This window comes from Delphinapterus leucas, chromosome 15 (assembly GCF_059928025.1).
Source record: "Delphinapterus leucas isolate spDelLeu-1000000601 "Yukka" chromosome 15, BTC_Dleu_Yukka2, whole genome shotgun sequence".
Taxonomy (NCBI): Eukaryota; Metazoa; Chordata; class Mammalia; order Artiodactyla; family Monodontidae; genus Delphinapterus; species Delphinapterus leucas.
In genome coordinates, this window is record NC_143143.1 from 16,550,170 (window position 1) to 16,559,978 (window position 9,809).

A 9,809-nucleotide genomic window follows, 5' to 3' on the forward strand; every position below is an offset into this window, starting at 1 on the left:
ACAGAAACATGGGCCAGGTGTGCAAGAAATGTGATCTGTCTGTTGTTTAATTGAATTGATATTTCCTATTCCTTTTCTGCTGGCGGCAGGTGTTTGAAGGGGTCAGTTTGTGTTTTTATCTCTCCTTTTCCCAGGGCTCCCAGTAGCAGAGTTAAGAAGGGGCATGGATCCTCTTGGCCTTGACATCCTCTGTACACTGGCATCTGCCAAGACGTCCCCCCTCTGCCTTCCTGTCCTTTCTGTCTGTTTTTTTTTTTTCTTGGCTACGTTGGGTTTTCATTGCTGCGCGCGGGCTTTCTCTAGTTGGGGTGAGCGGGGGCTACTCTTCATTGCGGTGCACGGGCTTCTCATTGTGGTGGCTTCTCTTGTTGCACGGGGCACGGGCTCTAGAGCGCAGGCTCAGTAGTTGTGGCACACGGGCTTAGTTGCTCCGCAGCATGTGGGATCTTCCCGGACCAGGACTCGAACCTGTGTCCCCTGCATTGGCAGGCGGACTCTTTACCACTGCACCACCAGGGAAGCCCCCTTTCTGTCTGTTCTTTACTGTCAGCCCACACAGCCCCTCCTCTTGGTCTGTGTGCTCTGGGCCACCTCACACAGCCTTTGTGTCACACTGGGGTGTAGAGGCACAGCTGAGGTCTGTTCACCTGGAAAACGGGGTACAGTTCCTTCCATCCTCAGATCTCACCAAACTCTTCAGGACAGGCAGGACACAGGCACCCTTTCTTAAGGACACATCTGTTCTAAGATCTCTCTGTGTCCTTTCCAAATTCCTCCTTCCTCCTTGACTTGGGGAGTATTTTAAAATTTGCCCACTCCCCACCCCATCCACCTTGCTATTGTGTCCTCGTGATTCTCTGTGCCTTGAGTCCCCTAAGGCTGTTGAACTAAAAAGGAAAATTCAGTGACATCCTTTTACTGTAGCCATGAATGTCCTCCCTCAGTAATGGGATGAGTGTAAAGGAAGGGGGGGAAAACTCCACCTTGATTTGTAGATTAAAATATTAGGGCTTCCCTGGTGGTGCAGTGGTTGAGAGTCCGCCTGCCGATGCAGGTGACACGGGTTCGTGCCCCGGTCTGGGAAGATCCCACGTGCCGCGGAGCAGCTGGGCCCGTGAGCCATGGCCGCTGAGCCTGCGCGTCCGGAACCTGTGCTACCACAACGGGAGAGGCCACGACAGTGAGAGGCCCGCGTACCACAAAGAAAAAATAAATAAATAAATAAATAAAATATATATATATATTATACAGCCACAATGACTTTTATTATCACACTGAATATTTACCAAAGCCCTGTGGAAGGGAAAAGACTTGGGTCATGGGTTCACCACCTGTCACAGGCTGAGCCAGGAGTAGACCAGGTGTGCCGACAACCACACCCAAGCTTTCTAGAGTTCTGTGGTCTTCAGGGAGTCTGGGGGGAGCAAGCAAAGAAACAAGAGCACCTCACCACCCGCCCCCACCGATCCCCTGAGCAAGCAGCCAGACTTGACAAAGGAGACCATTCCCCAGGGGCTGGACCCGGAACCCAGATCTCTGCACCTTCTTTTCTTTGTAAAACAAGTTCTCTTTGCTTCTCTGATTACAAAAGCAGCTGATGCTATGGACCAGAAGATAACTCCTAACCTCTCGTTCCGTCCTCTTGACCAAACATGTTCTCCTTCCAACTTTGGCAAAACACTTAAGTTATAAAATTAATCACTTTGTGGAATGTTTGCACCAGCTCTGTGCAACCTTATCCTGTTCGCTCTTTTCTGGAGAATAGTTTGGAGGGTTGTCATTTTAACTGTTCAAGGAAAGAATCATTTATTCATTCGACAAATATTTCTTGAGCCAGGGAATATTCTAAAAGCTACGGATACCCTGGTAAGTGAGCTCTTTTCTCATGAAATTTACATTGTAGTGGGGGCAGACAAACGATCACAAGTGAACAAACAAAAACAAGAATTTCGACCGGCTTGTGCAATTTACAACGCCTTGGTTGGGCTTCCCTGGTGGCGCAGTGGTTAAGAATCTGCCTGCCAATGCAGGGGACACGGGTTCGAGCCCTGGTCCAGGAAGATCCCACATGCCGTGGAGCAACTAAGCCCATGCGCCACAACTACTGAGCCTGCGCTCTAGAGCCCACGAGCCACAACTACTGAAGCCTGTGTGCCTAGAGCCCGTGCTCTGCAACAAGAGAAGCCACCGCAATGAGAAGCCTGCGCACCGCAACAGAGAGTAGCCCCCACTTGCTGCAACTAGAGGAAGCCTGCGCGCAGCAACAAAGACCCAACGCAGCCAAAAATAAATAAATAAAAATAACAAACAAACAAAACGCCTTGGTTAAGGAAAGCCTCACCGAGAAGGTGGCATTGAAGCAAAGACCAGAAAGAAGTTAGGGAGTGATTCATGCTAAAATTCCTGTTTATTTCCTTAAGAGCACGTAGTACCATCTGACATACTGTATATTTACTGATTAATTTATTGTTTAGAGTTAGGGGAGGGGAACACTGGCAGCTAAGAAACCTGAAGCCATAGAGAACAAACTTGTGGTTGCCAAGCGGGGGGAGGGGGGAAGGAGAGGGATGGACTGGCAGTCTGGGGTTGGTAGATGTGAACAATTACATTTAGAATGGATAAACAAGGTCCTACATATAGCACAGGGAACTATATTCAATATCCTGTGGTAAACCATATGGAAAAGAATGTATGTCTGTGTGTAACTGAGTCACTTTGCTGTACAGCAGGGATTGGCACAGCATTGTCAATCAACTATCCTTCAATAAAAATAAATAAATAAGAAACCGGAGGCAATGGGAAGGGCTGGAGGCTGAGTGACCACAACAGAGGGTGAGGGTTGGCAGGGCCCTAGGGGCCAGGCAGGTAGGCCTAAGTGTCCTCTTTTCTACTTATGTCTCACCCACCCTCCCTGCAGTCAGGAGCTGCCGCCCCACTCTGTGGAGGAGATACGCCATCTCCACCAGGAGTCTCTGTGGTCATTGTCAGAAGGCCTCTCTGTCGCCATCCTTCTTACCATGGCTCCCAGCTGCCCCTTTGACCCAGTCCATATTCTTGAGTGTGGCATTCCAGGACCTCCATCACCTACCTGCGCCTTAGTGTAAGTGCCCTCTGGTTCCCCTGCTTCAGAGCTGGTACCTGGCACTAAGTAGGTGCACAATAAATATTCACGAATCAATGCGTCAGAAATAGTCTCGCTTAGCACAGGGAACTATATTCAATATCTCGTAATAAACTATAATGGAAAAGAATCTGAAAAGGTAGGACCTCAGGGCTGGGCCTCTTGCTGTCCCTCATTTCCGGGCCTGGTTTCTGTTTTCTGGTCCCTCTTCATTCCTTTGTTTATTCATTATAGGTCATATGCACTAGGGGTTAAGAGTACGGACTCTTGTGACTATAGTTGATTACACTGTATTGTATAATTGAAATTTGCTAAGAGAGTATAACTTAAACGTTCCCCTCCACACACACACACACACACAAAGATAAGTATGTGAGGTGATGGATGTGTTAATTTACTCGATGGGGGTAATCCTTTCACAATGTAAATGTATATCAGATCCTCACATTGTATGCTTTGTTATCTTTTTTCTTCCAATTTTATTGAGATACAACTGCATACAACACTGTGTAAGTTTAAGGTGTACAGCGTCATGATGTGACTCACATACATCATGAAATGATCGCCACAATAAGTTTAGTGAGCATCCATCATCTTATATAGATACAAAATTAAAGAAATAGAAAAAAATTCTTTGTTGTGATGATTGTTGTACACTTTAAATAACTTATAATTTTATTTGTCAATTATAACTCAATAAAGCTGGAAGAAAAAAAAAGAGTGTGTACTCTCAAGCCATACTGTTTTGGTTCAAATTTCAGTTCTGTTACTGTCATTTAACCTCAGTTTCATCCTCTGTGAAATGGATTGTTTTGAGGATTACATGATTTTATGCATGTTAAGCCATTAGAACAGTGTCTGACATAGAGAGAAGACTCAGTAAATGCTAACTGCTATACCAGGCAGTAGAGTATAGTGGTTAAGAAAGCCAGATAGGGGCCTCCCTGGTGGCACAGTGGTTAAGAATCCACCTGCCAATGCAGGGGACACAGGTTCAAGCCATGGTCCAGGAAGATCCCACATGTCATGGAGCAACTGAGCCTGTGCTCTAGAGCTGGCGAGCTGCAACTACTGAGCCCATGAGCCACAACTACTGAAGCCCGTGTGCCTAAAGCCCATGCTTTGCAACAAGAGAAACCACCACAATGAGAAGCCCACACACAGCAATGAAGAGTAGCCCCCGCTCACCACAACTAGAGAAAGCCTACGTGCAGCAACGAAGACCCAACGCAGCCAAAAATAAATAAATTAATTTTAAAAAAAAGAAAAGAAAAGGAAGCATGGGGAATTTCCTGGTGGTCCAGTGGTTAAGACTCTGCACTTTGGGCTTCCCTGGTGGCACAGTGGTTGAGAGTCCGCCTGCCGATGCAGGGGACACGGGTTCGTGCCCCGGTCCGGGAAGATCCCACGTGCCGCGGCGCGGCTGGGCCCGTGAGCCATGGCCGCTGAGGCTGCTCGTCCGGAGCCTGTGCTCTGCAACGGGAGAGGCCGCAACAGTGAGAGGACCACGTATCGCAAAAAAAAAAAAAAAAAAAAAAAAGACTCTGCGCTTTCACTGCACGGGGGGTGGGTTCAATCCCTGGTCAGGGAACTAAGATCCCCACATGCCCCACGGTGCGGCCAAAAAAAAAAAAAAAGCCAGACATCCTGGGTTTAAATCCCAGAGCTGCCATTTACTAGCTCTGTAACCTTGGGCACAGACTCTTAACCTCTCTGGGCCTCAGTTTCCTCTTCTGCATGAAATGAACATGAATAATAATACCTACAACACAGGGTTATTGTGAGAATTAAATGAGCCAATAGTTGAAAAGTGTCTGGCCTGTATAAGCATTTGATTAAATTTTGATTACAATTTTATTCCATTTAGTGTAAGCTCCATGAAGCCAGAACTTCCAGTCGGCTTCATTCACTGCGTATCTCTAATGCCTAGAACAACGCCTGGGATATGCTGAGCTGCTCAGTCAATACTGACCAAAAGCAGCTACACCGTTTTCACTCTGTTCTTGCTCCCTGAAGTGCTCTCTCCACTGGACCTGACACAGCGCTCTTTCTACCACATAATACTATTTGACTCTGTCATGATGTTTAAAATCTAGTCTGTGATTTTTGACATTGGAAATCAACAGTGAAGGTAGATCCAGGCAGGAGAGGGGACACAGGCTACGAGTGGCAGAAACACAATTCAAAATAGCTGAAGCACAAAAGGATTGGCTCCTGAAACTGAACATTTCAGAATTAATTGCTTCGGAAGTGTCTGGATCCAGGAGCTCAAAGTAAATCGTCATCAAGATTGTCAGCTCCTTCTCCAGCTCTCAGCTCTACTTTCCCATGCATTGACTCCAGTCTGAGGCAGCATCTTCCCTCACGGCAGATTCAGCTTGACAACCTTCCAGTTTAGTCATCTCTGCCAAGAGAAAGCCTCTTTCCTGACAGCAAGTCCAGCAAGTCCCTCTCAGTGTGTTGTGTACCCATCCTCGAATCCTTCATTGTAGTGAGAGGTGTGGGGCACCCTGACTGGCTGGGCCTGGGTCATGTGCTCACCACAAGGGTCAGGGTTGTCAGCCTCAGGGAGAGAGGATGGATAATTCCCCAAAGGAAAATCCAGATACTTTATTATATTTTTTAATTTAAAAAGAAAGAATAAAAAATAATTAAATTTTTTTTAAAAAATAAAAGAATGGTGGGCAGGTGGAAATGACAGACGTCAACTGCATCCCGAGCGAGGCTTTTCTCTCCTTATCCTCGTACCCACTCGCCAGTTGACAATCTTTGCTTTATGAGCTCTTAATATATATATATATATATATAGCCGTGCAGCCTGTGTGACTTTAGTTCCCAGACCAGGGATTGAACCCATGTCCCGGCTGTGGAAGCGTGGAGTCCTAACCACTGGACCGCCAGGGAATTCCCAATGAGCTCTCAATATTAATAGCACTTTCCAGTTTCATGAGCACCAGAGCACATGTTCATGTGTCCTCTTTCTCTGGGAGAAAGGTATTGCTATGCCCACTCTCCAGGTGAAGAAATGAAGGCCAAAGGGTGGTTGCCAGTTACAAAGTGCTCTGCTTTTGTCGTGCCTTCTCTGGTTTCACATCGGGTCAGTCTGCTGGGCTAGGCAGCTGCCTCTGTGGGCAAGGACCAGGGTTCCCACACCTTAACATTCAACCCTAATTCTGTCTTCCCCTCTCCAACCTCAGAGCAGAAGTATGGAAGGAGTGGACGTTGTTCAGACCAACACTGCCAACAGGACCCAGATGGCTGATAAGCTGGGTGGATGCTCAAGGTCTGGAGAAGACTCTAGGAGTTCGGGAAGGGCCTGGAATATGTAGAAAAATTGAAAGGCTAAGAGACTAACATCTATATCTTCAGGTTGTAACAGGGTCTTAGTGTAGGTGGGAATGAGATTGGACAGTTCTCAGAGACAGAATGAAGAAGGCATTTATGAGATGTTGAGACCTGAAGGAGGGACAAGGAGCCAGTTATTTGAAGAGCTGAGGGAAAAGTATTCTAGGCAGAGGGAACAGCAGGTACAAAGGCCCTGAGGTAGACATGTGCCTGGTGTGTTTGTGGGGCAGCCAGGAGAACAGAAGAGGTCAATGGGAGGGATCACGAGGACACTGTAAGCCACAGGAAGGGCTTTTGCTTTCACTCAGGGTGAAATGAGGAGCCATGGGAATCAGTGAATCAGTTGTGCAGTTAGCCTGTTGGGACCCAGGACCAAAACTGAGGTAGGAGGAAGAAAAGTGGGTGAGCAGAAACATATATGTTGTATACATTCTTTTGCTCAGATCAGATGGTACAGAAAAATATAAGCTGTGAGTGTGTTCCATTCCTGGGGAGTGAACTGGGGGGCTCAAACGCAGGGTTCAGGATAAGCAAGGGACACAGCAGTCAGGGGTGGCTGAGACCCCAAGGAGGCTGCCAGGTGAGGGCCCCCAGATTGGGTGGGGCCCAGTGTCAGCCTCAGAGCTTAGAGCTGCTGGAGGACCTGCTGTCTGCCCGGGGCCTGCCTGCCTCTCTCAGATGCCTGGCAGGGCCTGGCCTGGGGCTCAGCCCGGAGCCTGTCTCCATTCCAAGTCCTCTCCATAGGGAGGCTTGATGAAGCCCCACCCAACTTAGGAAATGAGTCCCAACCAATGGTCCTGAGAGCTGAGGCTGTCCACACTGTGGCCCAGGGCCTGATTGGCTGTTTCCCTGAGGCGTCTGCTTCTGGCCGGAACTCTGCTCTGATGCGTCTCTGGGTTACCAGGTGCCTTCTGCCTGGGGTCCCCCACCTGCACCCTGTACCTATCCGAACTTCCTAAGCTCTAACTGTAGCCTCTTTACCCTCTTCCTCCAACTCTCCTTTGGCTTTTCTTTGCCCATTGATGACAACCATCCCAAGTATTTATTAATGACAACTAGCATTTCTTGAGAGCTTCCTTGTGGGTCAGGCCTTATACTAATACCAATAGCTAAAACCTACGGTCTTACCACATGCCAGCCCCTGTTCCAAGCACTTTACAAACAATAGCTCATTGAATCCTCTAAACAGTCTTATGAGTTTGGATTATTTTTCTCACGTTAATATGATGAACCTTGGCACAGAGAGGTTAATTAACTTGTGTAAGATCACACAGCTACTCAGTGGCAGTGCCAGTCATTTATATGCATAATCATCACAGCTGTCCTATCTGGCTGGTAGGAGTAGCGTCCCCGCCGGGTAGAGGAGCCAAGCACAGGGAGGTTTCCTGCCTTGACCAAGGTCACCCTGGGAAATGCTGGAGCTGTGAAAGGTCTGTCTGACTCCCCAGTGGGGCCCTGACCCTTGAAGCCCTGTACCTTCCCAATTTTGCCTTCACATCTGGGCGGAGAGGTGGGCAGGGCTGGGATCGCGGGCCTCATTTTCCAGATGGGGAAACTGAAGCCCAGTGTGCTTAGGCAGAGCAGAGCCGGGACTTGCACCGGGACTTTTCCCCCCCCAGGCTGGTGTTTTTTTCTCTGCAGCCCTGCCTCAGGAACTGTCTTCCTGGCACTCAACAGACCTGGCTTCCCACCTTCTCCTCACACCCTGCATAGCTCAGTCTTCCTGCCCCTGCATTCCTGTGTCATTTACATAGAACACCCAGCGATGAACATCTAGTCCCTGGCAAGGTGCCCCCTGCACTCCCTTTCTCTCAGCCCTCCGCGCACCGAACGTGCCTGCCTGGCTTTGAGAGTGCGGGGCGGGGGGGCGGGGCGTAGGAAAAATAGAGGTGAGACCGAGTGTGAGAAACCCTTTTCCCCTTCCAGGCTCCTCCCGCCCTGCGCCTGCAACCCCAGGGTCAGTAGTCCCATAAGAGACGCTGTATTTAGAGGCGGCCCCCAAGGTGGGTGGAAGGGGGTGGGGCACCCAAGCTGCCTTGCTGCGGCCTTGAGTGCACGCTGCAGAATAAACCCTAGGTGTGGTGTGCAGCAGGGCGCATGCGTACAATGGGTCCAGGGATTAGGGCTGGGATGCGGGGCTTTATTCACTTCTACTCTCCTGGGAGCGGGTGGGAGCTGTGCCTAGCCTCAGGGACCTCATCACTCGTGTTTGGGAGACTCAGAGGTGTGGCCCCAGCTCCAGCCTGGCCTCACCTCCCCCCAGCCTTCCCACCTTCACTGAAGCCCATCTTAGTTTCACCGAGGGGTTAGATCTGGAAGCTGAGATCATTGGGGCCCAGGGATTCCCCTCGCCAGCCCAAGCTGAAAATGAGGGACTGGAGTTCCAGTCTTCATTCTGTCACTGATCTGCTGTGTGACCTTGAACAAGACTTCCCCTCCCTGATTCCATCCTGATGTCACATCTGAGGCTTCTAACTTCTGCTTCCTGAACTCAGGATTCCCATGCAACCCCATGGAGTGCCCCACACGGCCAGAGCTGGAACAGGGCTTGGAAAATAATCAGAAAAATTGGTGGATGGTTCCTCTCTCTCTCTCTTTTTTTAATCATCTGGGTTTTAATTTCTCTATGTAATAATAGTGGCAGTATTTGAAAATTGTGATCACTTTCCAATGAGGAAACTGAGGTCCAGAGTAGGCTAGTGACTCACGTGAGGTCACCAGAAGGGTTAGCTGCACACCGGAGTCTACAGCCCTTTCCAGCAGTTCTCATCCCTCACCACATCCCTTCCATTTCCTGCTGGCCCCAACCCAAGCCTCAGCCTACTAGCAAAGATCCACTTGTGGAAACAGGCCCAGGGGGGCAGAGATGGGCCAGGCCCATCCTCTAAGGATATGGACAGAGGCTGGCACTGCCCTCACTGACCCTCTGGCTTTTTGCCAAGGATCTAAGATCGTCAACCCACAGCCATGCAAAGCAGCCCAGGTGCTTCCTTACCCCCCTCAGCACCTGACTGAAGCCTTGGACAGACTGGGAGAAAGCTGACTGTGAGACTTCAGGACTCTGGCTGCTCCCAGACCTGCTGTTCCATCCAGGCAATTTACAGCTCACCAGCCATGAGCAGAACCTGGATTAGACACTTGTGGCAGAATATAGATTTGTTCAATGATTTATTGAGAACCTGCTGTTGTTAGCTACTGGGGATACATCAGCTCACAGAACAGGCAAAAATTCCCATCTTTGTGGAACGCATATTCTAGTGCATGGAGACAGACCAAAAAAAAAAAAAAAAAAAAAAAGAGAGAGAGAGAGAGAGAAAGAAAATGTTCAATATCTAAAAATGTT